Source organism: Protomyctophum parallelum (assembly GCF_964188405.1).
Source record: "Protomyctophum parallelum genome assembly, chromosome: 16".
NCBI classification, from domain to species: Eukaryota; Metazoa; Chordata; class Actinopteri; order Myctophiformes; family Myctophidae; genus Protomyctophum; species Protomyctophum parallelum.
The window spans coordinates 16,681,820-16,700,613 of record NC_139711.1 but is presented as its reverse complement, the minus strand read 5'-3'; the positions used below and the strand labels follow the sequence as shown (position 1 = coordinate 16,700,613).

General features: G+C 40.7%; 1 protein-coding gene across 1 annotated transcript in view; it reads left to right on the top strand.

Annotated features, from left to right (window-relative positions):
- tnmd (tenomodulin) overlaps window positions 1-18,794 on the top strand; it is a 56,894-nt gene that overhangs the window by 15,722 nt on the left and 22,378 nt on the right. The gene's annotated exons all lie outside the window — the stretch shown is intronic.

Below are 18,794 nucleotides of genomic sequence, written 5' to 3'. Positions count from 1 at the left end.
AGTAAGAATTTACCTTTTACAGTTCTAATTCTTTCTTGTTTTCAAAATCAATGTGGCTCGCCCTCATTACTTCAAAATGGGATTTTGCCTCTGAATACCCAAGCAGGGTAGAAACATGGCTCATTACTTCTGGATTCACATTGGAGTTTAGTTCCTGAGGTTTCAAGGAAAGGTAATGACATAATTTAAAATGTGCACCTCACGGCACCTTTATAGATCCAATATACCACTGACTATACCAGTTTTGGTGTCGCTATCCTTCCCTTACTCTGTATACGTTCCTCTGCCTCCGGCAACTGAATTTCCCCCGCTGGATCAAAAAAGGTTGTCGGTTGGTCGCTCAGTCTGTCTCTATAATACTGTACAGTATATATACACAGTTCCAGCAGAGAGCTCCAGACTTCCCTTCCCTTTAGCCACTTCCTCTGGTATAATGGGAGATATAATCCCCCATCTGGTCCTTGGTCTGCCTCTGCCAGGGGGTCTCCCATCAATGGGACGTGCAGCAAGGACCTCTTATAGGGAGACACTCGGGAGGCATCCATACTAGATCCCCGAACCACCTAAGCTGGATCCTTTCCAAGTGAAGGAGCAGCAGTTCTACTCCGAGTGTCTCGTGGATGACTCAACTTCTCGCCCTATCTCTAAGAGACAGGCCATAGCCACCCGTCCGAGAAAAGTCATTTTGGCCACTCGTATCCGCGATCTTATTCTTTTGGTCATGAATAGGGTTGCCAACTCCCAGTAAGGGACATCTTTGCCGCGCGGCCGAAATGTTTTCGGGTCAATTTCAGGGTTTAAATTTCGTGTCAAACCCCCAAAACCCCCATGCAGGTTGTTACTGGACACGTCTTTTAGATTCCAAATACAGAAAGAACACGCATTTTACGGGGCGGCTGGTAACCCTAGTCATGACCCACATATATACTGTACATGTATTTTCATTCACGGTCCCAAAATAATTACAGTCTCACAAATAAAGTCTCACTTCAGGGAAAATATAATACTCAAAATGAAATGAAGCTGTGATATCCGGGTGGAGCAGGGGTAAAGTACCTGCCCACAGGAGTTTCATTCCTGCAGTGCCTCCAGCTTGCCCAGGCGTGCCAAACGAACACAATTGCCTGTCACTGCTCTAGTGACTAATACTACAGGTTGGCCTGTTCAGCAGGGAGCCCTGAAAAGAAGTGGCTTGTGATTCTATGTATATCGAAGGAGACACGTGGTTGTCTACATCCTCCCCAGAGCAACATTAGGGGAAAGGGACTATATGCACAAAAGGCACAACGACTAAATTGGGGAGAAAAATGAAAAACAAATAAATAGCTGATTAAAAACACAAAACTGTACTCGTCTTAAACGTTATATAACCTGGTCTATATAAAGTTTTATATTATGTGTCCCCAAATGTCCTGGTTGTGTGCTACTGTTGTTGTTGAATGCATTATAGGCTCAAGTGAAAAAAGCAGCAAGGCTGAGAAAACTATAAGAAAAACTCCAGAGTTATGCTTTATGAAAGCGTATGATACCCTGCCAAGTACAGTGAAATAATACTTCATCACAGCTGGTGAGCCAAGCATAACAAACTTAGGCTATTTTCCACTCTTCACTGCAGCTGCCAAGTGGCCTTTGGTACAAGAAAAAGCTTACTTTATTGGACTAACGATGTGTTTTGATTTTTAAAAGAAGAATCTTAATGTACAGCTACAGTCAAAGTTTAGACAATATTTATTTTTGCCCTGGGAGACATTTTGAGGTGTCATATCAGCAACAGCAGAAGACTGAAACAGAGGAACAGGTCAAAATAAGAGACAAAGACCAAACCAAGATACTGACTATAGATAAGACTATAACATTGAAATATATATATTAGTTAGACTAATGAAAATACTGTACATCTATTGATAAATGGTAAAAAGTGCATTTATATAGCGCCTTTATCCAAGGCGCTTTACATAGATTGTGCATTACATTGTGTTCAGAGTGTCTGATGAGTGCTGTCTGACAGCTGAATATCCACTGCCTTTTGTCCAATCATTAACCAACCACACTGGTAATGTCTGAATGATCTTCTACTGTATATTCTTTCTGTATATACCTTTTCCCCTCTCAGACCAAATGGAGGCTCACTAACAGAGCCTGTCTGTATAGTGTGTGTACATGCATGCGTACGTAAATGCATGCGTGTGTGCATCTCTATGAGTCATAATATGGTGATGAACTATTTCTTTAGACTATTTCCTGCACATGATAAGTGGACATGATGCCAAGATAAATGAAGATTCCATTGCCTACTGTACCAAAAGCCTGACGAAAATCTATCAGAAGTCAGAAGAGTAATTTCAGGTAGGCTTCCATTCCATTCAGTGGACGTGAAAGGGGCTGAAATGGACATAAGAGTGGAAAGTAATGATCACCATTAGATGCTACATAGAAACATGTGTCAGAGAGTGTGGTGTAGCTTGTTTGGAACCTAATCCAGCAGAGATTTAAATGCGTTTAAAATGGATGGTGTGACGTGTGATTAGTGACTCATTTACAATGAACCGAAACCTAGCCCATTTGAAGAATCAGAAACAGTTGAATAAGCTTTTCTTTTTCATAGCACTAAAATGTGCACGTACATCATATTCCATAAGTGTCTACTTTCTAGCTTAGTGTATCCATAAATTGTGTTGAATCAGATGGTCGTGACCCATTTCTCAAAGAAGCATGAAACAATGTTTCATTGAAAGTCCTAGATTTATTCACCATGGGGACCATAATGTGTTCCTCCAGTGGGTCTTCCAAGAATTATTCAGTCTTATTAAATAAAAGGCCCAGCGATGCTGACATGTAACCCACACCGGGGCCCATGGCAACAGAACAGGGGTGTCTCATCAGTACCAGTAGTCCCAGTGAAATACACTTTAACAAAAAAAAGACAGTCTTTATTCTATCATTCTAGACAATGTGTGGCAACCGTTTGTGAAAGCAATTTTCCTGTATCCTGAATGACATGACTGTCCTCCACAGAGCCCCGACCTCAACCCTATCAAACACATTTGGAATGAATTGGAACGTGAAATGTGAGCCGAACCACCCGAACGTTAACCCATTTAGAAGTGAGGCCGATTCTCAAAACACCTTCAAAATCCTAACTCATGTTTTCTGAAAAATCTATATTTCTTATTCAAAAGACTTAAATGAAATGATGTAGCTATATTGTCTGTCAGGTGGAAAACCTAATTCATGTCCAAAACTGTCGAAAACAGAAATAGCAGCAGATCAACAAGCTCAAAAACGTGTTGATCCACACCACGTTTCCACTCCAGTTTTCCTTGCAGATCGGCTACTTTTTATACTTTTGTGTGACACTGTGTAGTATGATCAAGTAGGGCATTACAACCACTTATACTATATATGGTAAATTGGTAATATATACTATACCATATACTTAATACTGTATACTAACAACAAAAGCACTTTAGCAGACACTACTCAAATAAAATACTGGAGCACTCGACTGGACGGCACGTATTTATAATTTTGCAGGGATGACTGACAGGGGTGAAGACTTACAGTCTTCAGTTTGTTTCTTTCTTATTTTTTCTTCTCCAAGTTAGACGCAAGTTGAAACAGTCAATCCTGCTAAATTAATAAATATGTGCACTGCAGACCAGTCGAGTGCTCCAGAATTTAATTTGTGCAGTTATTCTCTCTGATTCAAGTTGTCCATGTCGAGGACTGACGGACCCTTCCATCTTCAACGGGTCGAAGTGAGCTGGACTTCTCTTTGTACCTAGTTGTTTTTTATGTTGTTTAATGTTGCAGGACAGTCAAGTTCTTCCACACTCATCTCAACAAACTATGTATGGGGGAGCATGGGGGGCAGCACACAGGGGACTGTCATTCTGACACAGGAAGTGGCCTTGCGTAAACTGTTGCCACAAAATTGGAAGAACACCATTGTCCAGAATGTCACTGTAGCTGTAGCATTAAGATTTATATTCACCTGAACAAAGGGCACCAATTAGAAACACTAATTAGAAAGGGCTTCCACTGACTGTTGGTCATACTCTCTATACTCTCTATAGAGTAGCTCAGATGTTTGTGCATCACTATACCCCTTTTATGGTGTTTTGTGGGCAGCTGCATCGTGTAAACAACGTTTGAACAATTATGAGTCTGTAAATCTCTCGGCAGGTCTCTTAGGGACTGTTCCCAACGGTCTACCTTGTACAGACACAGCTAACAAGTTTTCTGTGTAGTAATAAGACAGTGGTGAAACTCACTGTCCTGTGGGATTCGCTGTTCTGAGAATATCATATTGTGAGTGTGATCATAAAAGCAGAGAGACGCTGACACACATGGTGCTTTGTTTGTAACTTTGAAAGCCCGAATAAACCACAGAAAGTCCACTGGAGCTGCTGTTATATTTAACAAAGTTGAAATTCTTGCACTTTACCAAATGTATACGCAGTACACTTTTACTGCTTTCCTTGCAAAATTGCATTTTGAGAAACATACAGCAAATCAGTGCTGTATAAGAACACTGACACTGAAGTCACGATTTAGATCATTTTCTACGATTCCATGAATAATGATGTTCCATATCACCGATATTACAAAGTGAATGTGAGTGGTAGTAAATCGAAAATACTTGGGGAAAAATCCTTGTCTCCATTTCCAGCAAATGTTCTTCATCCGGGAAAAAGTATACCATACATTTAACTACAACTACAGATTTGCATCTCTCACAAGCTGTTCCTTAAAGGTCACTTAGCTACAGGAGTCCATCACACACCCTTGTTAATTAGGAGGAGGAGGTGGTGTGGATGAAAACCAGCAGGGCAACAAGGAGACAGTAGAGGTCAGTCTCATGATGGCTGCCTGGCTCAAAGGTCAAGCACTTTCATATACCGATTTTATGTATCAGTCTTGAGTTTTTGTTTTTTAGAGCAGCCAAATATATATATTTGTTACTCATCTTTTCTCCAAATTAAATCATTAAGACCTGAGGCAGAGTCTACAAATTCTGAAAAACATATGTTGCTATATCAGTGTTTCATGTCAAGGACCATCAAAATTATATTTGGCAGAGTGTGTTGCTGGGACAGAGAAAGGTTGATAATAGTTTACACACACACACACACACACACACACACACACACACACACACACACACACACACACACACACACACACACACACACACACACACACACACACACACACACACACACACACACACACACACACACACACACACACACACACACACACACACACACACACACACACACACACACACACACACACACACACACACACACACTTCAGTGACCATGAGGCTAAAGAATAGTTCAGAATCTGTGTTCACGTTCATTCTTCCATTGGAATTAAAAGACTCCAACATGCTTCGAGTCTTCGTAAAAAGACAGCCACCAACTGTACTTCAAGCAGATAGCAGGTCTTTACATTTTTTTGTCTTGGGCCAGATGCACCACGTTGGATTCGACCCCATGTTAAATGGTAAATGGTGCATTTATATAGCTTCGGCTTTACATAGAATGCATGTGCATTACATTCCCTCATTCATACACCGATGGCGGAAGAAAGCATGCAAGGCACCAACCTGCACATCGGGAGCAATTAGGGGTTCAGATTCTTTGTCAAGGACACTTCGACACTAACTAACATGTTAGTGATCAGCTACTTAACCAATGCAAAACGCACAGAATTTTTGGATTACACAAACTTTCTCATGACAGGAGATTGGTCAAACTCAAACAGTAGAAATTTGTCTTTGGTAATCTGAGACAGGATTATTCAATGCTCTCTTCACAAGACTGAGTTTGTTCATTGGGTTACAGTGCGCCGTTGACAAGTACAAAGTTACATGGACGATGTAAAGAGGAATAATACTAGGAAGGAACAAAGTAAATAGAAATGTAAAACTCAGGCTGGAGTATCCAGAGTTGAGTTAAGACTTCTATAGCAGTGACTTTCAAAATACATGAGAAAAACTTTATTCCCTGTACTGTAGTGCAAAATAAATAAAAACATTTTGCAGTTTTCCTTTAGATTTGTGTTGGAAACAAACGGTACATCAGACAACAATGTTTCCTAGTGCCCGTGTTTGCTTCACAACAGCATGTTGACCGAGAGCAGACAGAATATTCCCAAAGCTCCCTCACTCTCCTCCCTCCTGGACGTAGCTCTATTATAGGCACAGTAGCACGTATCAAGGTGATTTATTGCCACAGAGAGCTCAAGTTGTTTAAAATGGCTGGTGTGATTAGTCATATATGCTTTGGAGCTGAAAAAAGGGGTGCACGGGGCTCCTGCAAATTAACAGCAGCTGCAGACTGTAGCCGACCACAGCAAGGTGGTCAAATGTGGCAAGCGACACAAGAGTCGCCGGGGGACAAGGAGAGAAAGTGGGTCATTACACTCCTTTCACGTAGGAGCAGGATGACGGAGGAGAGTGGTGCACTACGTCCAGGATGGTGCATGATGAAGCTGGTGAATGCCGGCTTGATTTCAGGAACATAAACACGATGCAGCTGCATCATAATTTCTGAATGGAGCTGAAATTCCACTTTAGTTACCCTACAATTATGTTCTTGAAATTCCTTCGTTATCTCCATGATGGATTACTGAGTAAAAGGGAAAGGGGTATGACAGGAGGCCATTGCATTTTAAAGGGCAACTGATTTTTGCTCCTTCAAGAGAAGTTTTTGAAGGGTATAAAAAAAGAACATTGCTTTAATTTAGAGCGCCTTGTTTGCACAAGGACCCAATACATAATGGTTATAACATTGGCTGATCATGAGTCCTGGTGACCAAGAATGAATTAATTTGCGTGGAACCTTTCCAAATATGGTTCTCTACCTCACAAGGCCTAAAGTAAGTAGCCTTGGAAACCATGGTTCCCAAGCCATTTAGTCTGTAGGTCAGAAAACCATCTCTTGCTTAGCATGATGCTAGTATGCAGGGACTTGGACTCCAAGTCCAACCATTGATGCTGAATGCCAAGCAGGGAGAAATTGGGTACCATTTTATAGTCTTTGGTATGACTCAGCCAAGGATTGAACTGCCGACCTGCAAATCTCAGGGCAGACACTATATGCAAAGCCACTGAGCTGCATTGGTAAAAACTTAAAAGGACCCATTAAACAGTGCTGACAAGTATGTTTTATAAACAGGCAATGTGAGTGGATTTTAGCTCTCTTTTCTAGTTCACTGGTGAATTGTACATGAACTTCACTTTTGTTGCTGTAGGGATTGAAGGTATAGGAAATGCGAATCCCTTGACTCCTTCAAAACCGCTCTCAAAGGGCACCTACGGACGGCTGCAATTCGAAACTGGCCCCCGTAAAAATCTGAATCCCCCCCACCGCCCACCCCCTTTTCCCCTCACTGTATATGTTTATTTTCCCTTTTTACCTCCTTTATGATGAATTCCTGTTCTGTTCTTTGATTATATAGAAGTGTCTATTTGTCTATCACTCAGATGTCAAATATGGTGTGACAATTCTACCAAGAATCTGGAAATGTTTTGCCTAGACACATATGGAATATCCGATCCTACCATGGCCAAGGTAAACAGAATAACCTCCCACACCAATGGGACAGGAGGGGATGGAAAAGCTTTATCTTGTTTAGAAATACTGGCTGCTGTCTAAGAAATCCTCCAGGCCAGGGGTAGGCAATCTTAGACACAGGTGCCAACATTGGCACAGTGAAGGCTGATCACTGGCACACTGGCATAAGTGTGAGAGAGGATTTTGCTTTTTTAGATTATTAAATTAAATTAAGCTCTCTCTCAAATGTGTATAGTATAGTATAGTATAGTATAGTTTCATTATATAGATATTCCACTGTTACGTTCTTAGCTTACGCATGTTTCATGATAACTACTTTTTATGTATGTGATGCATTGCCATGCTTTTTGTTCTTGCTTAATGTAAATCGCTCTGGATTAAGAGCGTTTGCTAAATGCCTACATTGTAAATTGTAACTGTGACTGGGGAGGGAGTCTAGGAGATAGGTGGCTTATTTATAATGATAATAGTCCAGAAGAAGAAAGATGTTATATTTATGGGCAATCAACATCTGTTGGAATGTTTTTTTATATAATAATAATAATTCAACATAGTATTGACATGGCACGCTGACTATCAGGAAAATAAATAGTCAAAAAGGTTAGCGACCTTTATAGGTTACTTATCAAATCAAAGCCTCAAGCCAATTTTTGCACAATGAATCCACTGAGTCTTTGTATAGCCCTTTAGAGTGTAGAGTTCTGCAAAGAATGTCTGCAAAGAATTTTAACATTAAACTAATACTTAAAGTAATCGCTTGGGTGAATTCCCAAAAGCAATCTAACGAGTTCCTAACGCTCCGCTAAATGCTACATACCACAAATACAGACTGTGTTTTTTGTGTGGCTTCCAACAAACATTTAAGCCAAGACGAATTTGGTGAGAATGCACAATATGCAATGCTGATTATGCTTTTCTGTAAGACTAGAATAGATTTAGATTACATTTGTTTTTTTTTGCTTTTTATCTACCATGCAGATGGCCAAAGTTCAGTATAGACTTCAAGTCAAAGCTTTAACAGGGCTATTGATAGAAATTGGAGAGGTCTCAAAGTTAAAGAGAAGCTAGGCAAACTTCAGCACTGTTTCTCCTTTCCTAGTATCCGGCAAAGCAATGTATATACCTCCACAATTAACAAAACCACAAAAGAGCGCTTGTAATTACAATGCACCAGTGTTTCAATGCCTTACAAGTATTTATATTTAGAGCTTGTTCTTGATTTGGTGTCCTTTCATTACATTGACTTGGCACATGTTTACGTTCCCCTGTTGAAAGTTGAGGACAAAAAATGCCTACATGCTATAATTGAAAGGTTTTTCTCCACTTGGGTTACAAAAGGCCATGTATGATTATTTGTCTATCACAACAACTGACCAAGAGCAGTATGCAAAACACAATCTGATTAACCCATTTTCTAAAACGCCTTCTAAATACTGAACTAAGTTTTCTGATTTTTATTTTTTCAAATATTCATTAAAAAAAAGACAAAAATGTCATGCTGCTAATATACTGTACATATACTACATAGCAACAAGAACCCCAAAAGGGGTTCCCATCCTGAAAGGGTAAAACACCAATAGGGGTTCCCATCCTGAATGAGTTAGCAGCCTTCATGGTGTTCAGACTGAGTGCAAGCATATAAAAATAATGGGCAAGTGATGACATGTATGCCAATGGGCTTATAAAGTTGTGGCCACTAATAGCAGATGTTTGGTTAAATTAGGCCCGCCACAATCGCCACAAGGCTCATCAGTAAATGTTGAGTGTCTCTGAACAACATCTCTCAACAGTGATCAGAAATAATATAATCAAGGAAAAGGAGAAATTGGCATTGATGGCGAGTCGAAACTGCTCACTGGCGTGATCAAACAATGCACAACAAGAAGCAAAATACATAGTGTGGCTGGATCTGATATTGATGTCACAAAATGAGCCCATTCATTTTACTGTACATCCTCTGCAATACGTTGCACTGCATTGTATTCCGTCTGCTGTCAGGCAGTCCTCACTGAGATTGATATCGCACACCATCAGTGGGCCCATTTTCCCTCGTACCAACTAAGTTGATGATGCATTAGCGACTGACCACTCTTTTCTAAATTGAATTTTCCAAGCTGGCGTGCATCCAAGAACAGCTGTCTGCCTTCAGAAGGCATCACCAAACAGCAGCCTGGATATGTTTGGCGGGCCCTGAGCTTTCCTACTCCATTTATCCATATTCTACAGGCCCTGGGAGTTGACAGGCCTGGTAATCAATGTCCACAAGCATAATCCCCATGTCTCCAGACATGACACAATCTCTCTCTCTCTCTCTCTCTCTCTCTCTCTCTCTCTCCCTCTCTCGTGTACATTTGACATACTTGTGCCATTGACATGCATATGATAACAATAATACCATGCATATAAGGGTGACTGATATGACTTGATATGACTTCAAAATAATCAATATCATGATTATTTCTAACTTTTATGAAAGTAGCACAACAAAGTCTTGTCAATAATACCAAAAAAAGAAGAGAGAGAGAGAGAATGTTGATTTGTTGCATAAAAACATACTAGATTATTCGATTTACCTATATGAGCAGTCGGTTACTGGTTCTAAATGTTGGTTTAGATCTATCTCCTGTTGCTCAACCCTAATGGATATTACAGAATACAAGAGAACACATATTATATATACACAGGCACTCTCTCTCTCACACACGCACAGATATTATTGAACTTGTGTTTACATGTGTGAAAGCCATCTGCACCACTGTCTCCGATTGATCTGTTCTGGGTGGTAGTTATTTCCCCTGTGGGTCTTCATTTTCCTTTAACACATCCTTTTAGCTTTTTCTCCTTCTACAGTATATCTTCTCTACTTAATGGCAAATATTTATGTGAATTGTCCCTAGTTTGTTTGCCTCTTGTTTATCTCTCATCTTGTTTTTGTATTTATTGTGTGACTGACTAGGTTGTCCATCTCTTTGTATTACACAATTCTATGGGGGGATTAATTATGGTGGTGGAAAGCTTCAATCTTTTGCTGCACCTCTGCAACAGTGGCCATTTGCAATGCGTAACAGAGATGTTTCCTTTCACCGTTTAAAATAAATAAATAAAGAAAATAAAGGAAGAATTTAAGAGAAAGAAAAAGTCAGCTAAAACAACATTTCAAATGGCAGTCCAAACCCCTTGGGAGACTTCTACCTCGCCTCCAGGTCAGTAAAATATGCGCCCTGCCGCATTCTGCTCCTGGAGGACAAGGAACCAGTGGAGTTTGCTCTGCTAGAGTGGGGAGCCAGGAAAGAAAGACAGAGAGAGTGGGTTTGTGTGAGAGAGCTAGAGAGGGGGGGGGGGGCTTCTGATACGTCACAAGAAAGCAGGGATAAACAACTGTCTCCCCACCCCCTGACAAGCCCAGCTGTTCCAGGTTTAAGCTTTGCAATAAAAGAGTCGAATGACTTCTCTATACCTGGGAGGCAACTAAAGTACCTAAGACCCAGTTCTACTGCTGCTACATGCTGTTGATAATTCAACAAGACACTGTCTTGAAAACAACAAAAATGTTCTCAAAGCTTTGCAGTGGAAGAGTCAGATGACTTCTCCATAACTGGATGGCAACACAAGTACCTGCATCTCAGTTATAAAGCTGCCTGCAGTGCCTGCTGTATTACCCAAGAAACTGTCTCGTAAACAATAAAATAAAATAAAAGCCTTGTGAAGTTTGTCAGGCCAAATCTAAACGAGACCCTCTCACATTTGAACACAACCAGTACAGAAACAGGACTATAATTAAAATAGGACTGATTGTTGCCCCGCATGGTTGGTTGTCTGAGCGCCCGCCCACCTCGATCCATCACAGGGCTGCCTAGGGCTCCCCGGAGATCTGGTGCTGTGTGCAGGGTCCACCTCACAATAACCTGCTCTCCCCCGCTGTGAGTGACAGGCATCCGGTTCCACCTGACTAGAGCCTCTATCGTCCAACCTTCAAGGACAACTAACTGGGGCACATATTGTCATCTCATCCCGCCCTTTCTGGCAAACCAGCTCTCCCCCACATGAACGCAAAGCGCCACACAAACACACACACACCAACACTATCCCCTCTGCTACACACTCACCTATGACAATATCAGCATGACCTTTGCTTAATGTCTTCCAGTGCCACGCCAGAGCCATTCACACAAAACAACAACAACCTGTGCGCCTGGTTGTGCCTGCAGTTTCTCATTCTCTCTCGCTCTCACCGTGGGTGTACCGCGCGCGTGTGTGTGTTGTATGAAAGCATCTGGATGGAGGTCGTTAAAGACCACCTCAGAGAAAAGTGTAAGAATAAACAAGCCATTGTCATGAGGAGGTTTCTGCACAGTCGTCGTCCCCCCCACACAATGTCCTCCATGCTGTGAAGCTTATCTCATTAGCAAACATACGATGGATATGTAATCGAAACGTGCATAGATTTAAAGGGTAAGACCACTTTTTTTAAGGTTTGGGTTGTGTAGTTACTTTGCCATGATGCAACTCCAAATGTGGACAAGAAATAAAAAATAATTGCTCCAGTGATTAGAAATTGATAATTCAAAATTTGCTCCTCATTGACTTACATTGTATCTAAAACAGCTCTCAAAGTCACTCTTTTAGTACGTAAACAAACACAAACAATGTTGATTCAGACAATATAGAGCATCACCAAAACTCAAACTCAATTTCTAATCACTGGAGCAGTTATTTTTTATTTCTTGTCCACATTTGGAGTTGCATCATGGCAAAGTAACTACACAACCCAAACCTCAAAAAAAGTGGTCTTACCCTTTAAGGGATAGTTTTTATAAAGAAATTTGCGGTCTCTGCTCCATTACGTAGCTATGTGTGTCCGTATGTATGTGTGTATGTGTGTATGTGTGTATGACTGTATGTATGTATATGTATGTATGTATGTTTATGTATGCATCCCAGCCCTGGTCCAGTGCTTATCGCGAGTATCTCACTAATGCCCTGATGGGAATGCCTTTGCGCACACGGGTAAATTCCACTGCTGTGCGAGCGGTCCAACTTTTTTACCGAAAATAAACAAAAATACTAATCACCAAAACAAAGCCTGTTTTGTGTTGGTGAAAGTCTATTCTCCAGGCTGGGAAGCGTGCGTCTCAGGTCCCTAGCTTCTCTCTAAAATGCACTTTGTGCCATTTTAATTCTTTCCATGCTGCTAGCTGTTAGTTGCATGTGAGAATGTTGATTTGTTGCATAAAAACATACTAGATTATTCGATTTATGCTCTTAAATGGCACAAAGTGCATTTTAGAGAGAAGCTAGGGACCTGAGACGCTTCCCAGCCTGGAGAATAGACTTTCACCAACAAAATCCGTATAGACTAATCACTAATGCATGTCAAACTGGGGGTCCTTGAAATTAAACGGGTTGAGAATCACTGCTAGAGCCGTAAAAATCTTCTCTTATGCGGGTCCCTGGCATGTATTTTCTAATGGGGGTCCGCGGGCATCGGTCCGAGTATCAATTTTGGGGTCCTTGACATGAAAATGTTTGGGAACCACTGCACTACAATACAGTACAGTAACTATAACAATAGAAGAATGAGTTGCACTGCTCACTTCACACAGGTGTGATTTTGTTTTCTATCAACTTGAATTCATGGATATTTGAGGGGCCAAGCCCGAAGGGCCTATGGTCCCTCATTGTATTTGTATGTTTTTGTATCAGCTTGCAGAGCTGATCAATGATCAAACTTACTAGCTAGTCACATGGTCTAGTGGCGAGATTTTCATGATTGGCTGGCCTCTATTCTAAGCCAATGGGAAACTAGGCCTATACGGCCCAAAGGGACACTAAGCCACACGGCCAATGGGACACTAAGCCCGCTAAAGGACAATAGAGAATGGAATGCAAGCCGATATAATGACTTGAGTCATTTCTTGTTTCTTCTCCTTCTTCCGCCACTTACTGCAATTCTGGATTAACCGTGCAGTCGGTTTCTGCGAAACGCGTTAAGGGCAATTGTAAACAGAGAAGACGCAAAGCCCACAACCATTGGCCAAAGGGTGGTGCTTATAGCACTCAATTGAAAATGCTAACTTTGAACAGGCATACTTTAGCTCATGAACCGTTCGACCATCAGCAATACAACTTTGACACACATAATTATACGTCTCCTCATGCCGAACAAATGTGATACAGGGAACTTTGTGTTCTGACTTTTGACCTCTGACCTTTATCCACTATTATGAATAATTTCTTCTGTCTGCGATCCAGGCCAAAGTGTGCAGTTGTTTTTTACGAAATGCAGCAAAATGGCAGAGGGCTATGTCACCCTGCTTAGACATGAAGCCCACTGCACACCACCACTGGCCAAAGGGTACAGAGATCAATTGAAAATGCAAACTTTGAACAGGCATAGTCAACGGAGCATTAGACAAAGTGAAAGGCAAATTTACGATTACGCAACAGGATGGAACTTTGGGTTCCACAGTTCCAGCATTATTATTTCTTATTATAATAATAAAAGAATAAACCTGCATAGTGCACACAGCAAATTGCCAACTTGCAAGGTACAAGAGAAAAGTTTAATGAAGCAAAGCAACGTTTCAGTTGTGAAGACCTTCCTCAGGCTTCTATTCTATTATTATAAAAAATGAAATACAATTTGGAGTGGGTGGGCAGGGGGGGCTTTCTTTTTTTGCAATGATTGTGCTCACTTTGCCACAGAGTTTTGGTTTGGAATATGACCTTGACATGTTCAAAAAAAATTGCTGCTTTAGCAAAAGAAAGAAAAAAAGAAAAACATACCGGTAATTCAAAGAAGAACATTTTCTTGTTGCTGTTGCTTTGCTGCCATCTCTGAAATAAAAACTCTTATTCTTGTACAGTATGTGTCATTTCTGGCACCCTGTTGTGTTCTTAGAACACAACAATTGAGATAATTAGAGGATGATACAGTATATATCACATGAGTATCTTAACCCATTTAGACCTACAAATATCTTCAAATGCAAATCCTAAAGGTTTTCTGAAAAATGTTGCTATATCAGTGGTGCTTGCTTGCTTGCTTGATTGACCTTTTTTTTAAGCACAGAAAAGTACAGGATATTAAAAAAAAGGGAAAAAAAGTACAGTTTAAAATAAACAATGTTAAAAGGATTGAACTCAAGAAAGCATTATGGCTTGTTTCCAGAATAGTGTGTATTCAATTAATTGAAGAAGTGCTCAAACTTTTACATGTCAAGGACATGTATTTGACTCCGAACCTACGAATGTCAAAATATTTTTTCCAGAGACCTCTGAGCAAAGATTTCAGTTAAAATGTTGGTAAAAAAAAGATATTCAAAGATTTGCATACATTAGCGCACAAAGAGCAGATCTACAAGCTCACACACACAGCTCACAATGACGGTTCAAACAAAACAAAAAATAGGCAAAACAGACGATCTACAGTACAAGCTCACAATACATTGCGATGCACTATGCTATTCATGATGCTAGTTGTTGCATGAACTAAATTATATAGGGTTTAAGACTTTAAGTGGTTAAGACTCACAAGTAAAAGCTTACACAGTACACACCAAGGTAACCGTAGCCTTATGCAGAAGGTCATTTAAATTGGAGTCTTTGCTTGGCCATTTACCACCTACTTATGACCATACGGACAGCTAATTAACTTTCTTTGTCATTATTTCTTGGAAAAGCCATGAGTCTCTTTTGTTACAGTAGGTGAGAAAGAGTTTTCTGCACAGGTTTCTGAGAAAGGTCACGGTTTAGAAACTGGTTGTCATTACATAACCTCAAATGTCCAATACTACATCTTCAGGCCGTTCAAATCTAGTTAAATGTTATTTCCATACAGTATATGGGAATCCATCCACCCACAAGGCGGGTGGACGGTAATTGCAACAGTACAGTAGGTCGCAGATTGCTATGAAAACCTGCAAAACCTGTCAGTCCGTCGATCCGTCCATCACGCCTCCATTATGGCCGTAAGTCCCTCACGCCTTGTGACACATCATCACGCCACCATATATGGCCGTCTCCATACTGTATATGAAGATCACAACACTGACCTCATCAAACCCTGGATAGCCATACATGGAGAAGACTGGATCATCACCTAGATCTGCATATATGGAGCCGGGCAACAACTCTACATCTGACCTCAAACCCTTAGATCTCCTCTTCTCCATTTTGACTGATATCTGTCCATTCAAACTCTAGACAGGCCCGCCCCAAAGTTATTAGTGCAGGTGCACCCAGCAGCCGGCGAAAACTAGAGTTCTCAACAGGCCCAGGCCCAACACTGAATTGTGAGCTTGTAGGCCCTACCCATAGACTGGCCCTACCTGGGCCCTCATCAAACCCTGTACACTCAAGACACTACCCCCGCTGCAACCCTTAGATCTCCATATATGGAGCTGACCTGTTCTGACATTCCATATGTTGATCTGACCTGATCAAACCCTGTACACTCAAGACACGCTTCTTATGGCCAGTACAGAATTCATTCCATATGTTGATCTGACCCCCCATGCCAAAGCGCCAGCGCTCGCCCAGCAGTCTGCTGTCACCCAGGCGGATGCGTGCACGTGACCTCACTTCTCGCCCTCAGGGCGTCTTACTGACGTTAGATCATATCAGATCCAGTGTTTCAGTGAATCAGATACAGAATCAAGCACTCAACATTTTCAGTTACAGGAAGAGATGTATTCATAGGTGAATGATAAAAAGAACAATTGATAGATGGCAGTACAGAAGGCAGGATTTGCAAAACATGTGCAAAACATATCCAGCAGATGAAAAGCACTGTTTCGCGTGCATGGTTTAAGGATCAACATAGCAATATAAAGCTGAATAGTGTGTCACCATCTCCTGTGCATGATATCAACTGCAAACATACATAACTTGAAGATGATGAAGTTTGTCACTGAAACTACACAATCCTGATAATTTCATGAACAATTAGTTTTTTTCTGACAACGTCTAACGTCTAATATACTTGACACATGTAGTTGACCAGATTCCCAAGCATATATCTACGTAAATGACGCAGCGGTTGCGCAAAGACCCGCCCGGCAGCACTGTATAATGCAATTTATTTGTGCGAGTTATGAGTATTCTTTGTGTTTAATTACTCATGACAAAAGCATCACGCTCAAACACTAGTTCTTTCTTTCAATGATTTTATTATTATTAATATTATTTATTATTATATTTTCACAATCTGATACACAGATACGCCGACTACTTTCTAATGTTTTGATCATTCGCGCGACAGATGTATGCATACGACGGTATATAGTTTCAAACTAGTGTATTTAAGAAGAAGAGGATCAGGTAATATAATTGTGAAAATAATAATAATACTTGGTATACTGTTATTACTTGGTAATAACAGTGCTGCCGGGCGGGTCTTTGCGCATTTAGATATATGCGATTCCCAAGGGCTCTATACTAGGGCCCTTCCTGTTTCGTCCTATACCAAACCTCTTCATAGAAAATAGCCGATCTACAAATCACAAAGCATGAGTCACAAAGCATTGTGTTGCGGCATGTTGTGAGCTTGTAGATCTGCTATTTTCCTGAATGAATTCCGCTCAGAATAGGTTCTGTGTGTCTAAATTGCATTACAAGTTTCACAGCACACTGCCGCATCTACCCTTAAAGCATACTAAAGAGAAGCTACTGAAGCCATTAATTTCTATTTTCAGAATGCCAATTACACTGCACTGCAGCAGCTTTGGATATTGAACCGGCTGAAGTGAAACTGTTGTAATACATTTATTATCTATTTCAACCTGGTGAGGAGGGTAGAATCTCACTGCTGGAATTCCATCTAAAGTGATTGCCTGCTGAAAATGTAATTCACTGATTTAGTATTAATCAATACGTTCCCAGAATCTATTACCCCTGTGCAACCTTCATGTTAATATTGAAGTAAAATGCTCAGATAGAACTCTAACTCTTAATTTGGCCTCCCATGAAGTACAGTGTTTTAGGTCCAACTCCGTTTTGTAACAAGGCCATCGTGACCCGTACTTAATGGAGATTCATATTCCAGTGCCTTCTTTCTGTGATCGTCTATTAAGAATTATGTTATATTTGATAATTATTACTCAGCTCTCCCATAAAAACATGTGAATGAACCAACAGCATGCTAAATGCACTGTACTGTGTACTGGATGATAAAGTAAGGGCTGATTTTGGGCTAGTATGTTAGAGGTCCTTCAAATGTATTTCATGGGGGGATATAACTCCTGATGGACTTATATAATATTCATTAATCACTCGTCTCATTGGCCAGGCTCTGATTTGCCACTGAGACAGATGAAGATGAACTCAGCAATATATTTCTCATCATAACACAGCCCTCACATAAATATTAATAGCATATTTTCAGCTGGTGGGCATGAATCATTTTTGTAGACAGGGAGTTTTAAGAGCTATCCATGCGTATCCGAGAACAGTACATAAGCAAGCGGCTGTGATAAACAACACGCTTTAAGGGAACAGGGGGGGGGGGAGCTAGAACCAAACAGGAGGCGTTGGGAAAAAATACATTTACTACTACTTACTTCAGGCAAACTTCTTGTGATGCATTTTTTTTCTTCATTTAAGCTTGGAGCTTGTCAATGTAAATATATTCTGGGGACTAGCGATTGTCGTCACTGAGCCTGAGTTTTGAATATATGGCAGCTCGCAGATTGAATGCCTGGGGCTCAATCGCTGAACCTTGTGTAGATTGTATCAATTACATTTTGTGTTTGAGGGACAGATAGCATTGCTGCAGGTGAATGGAGCAGCATGATGCAAGCTTGACATGCAGGCAGTGTTGATTTCGTCGACTAAAACTAGGACGAAAAGTGTTCGTCGGCTACGTTTTTTCACTGAGGAAAACTAAATGGAAACTAAATGAAAACTAAGCTATGATGACTAAATATATTGACAGTTTCATCAACATATAAAAACTAGACTAAAATGTTAGTAAGGGACTAGTGGACAAGAGATCCAGTATAAGTCATTTTACAATAATTGGTTGCATGCTGAAAATAGCCGATCTACAAGCTCAAAACGTGTTGCAGCGTGACTAAAATCTGACTAAAGATGAAGATGAACTATTCAAGAGACTATGACTAAAACTAAAATAGAAATTTGCTGACAAAAACAATGCAGGGAGCATTTAGTCAACAGGACAACCAGCTACATAGAGATGCAGCCGTT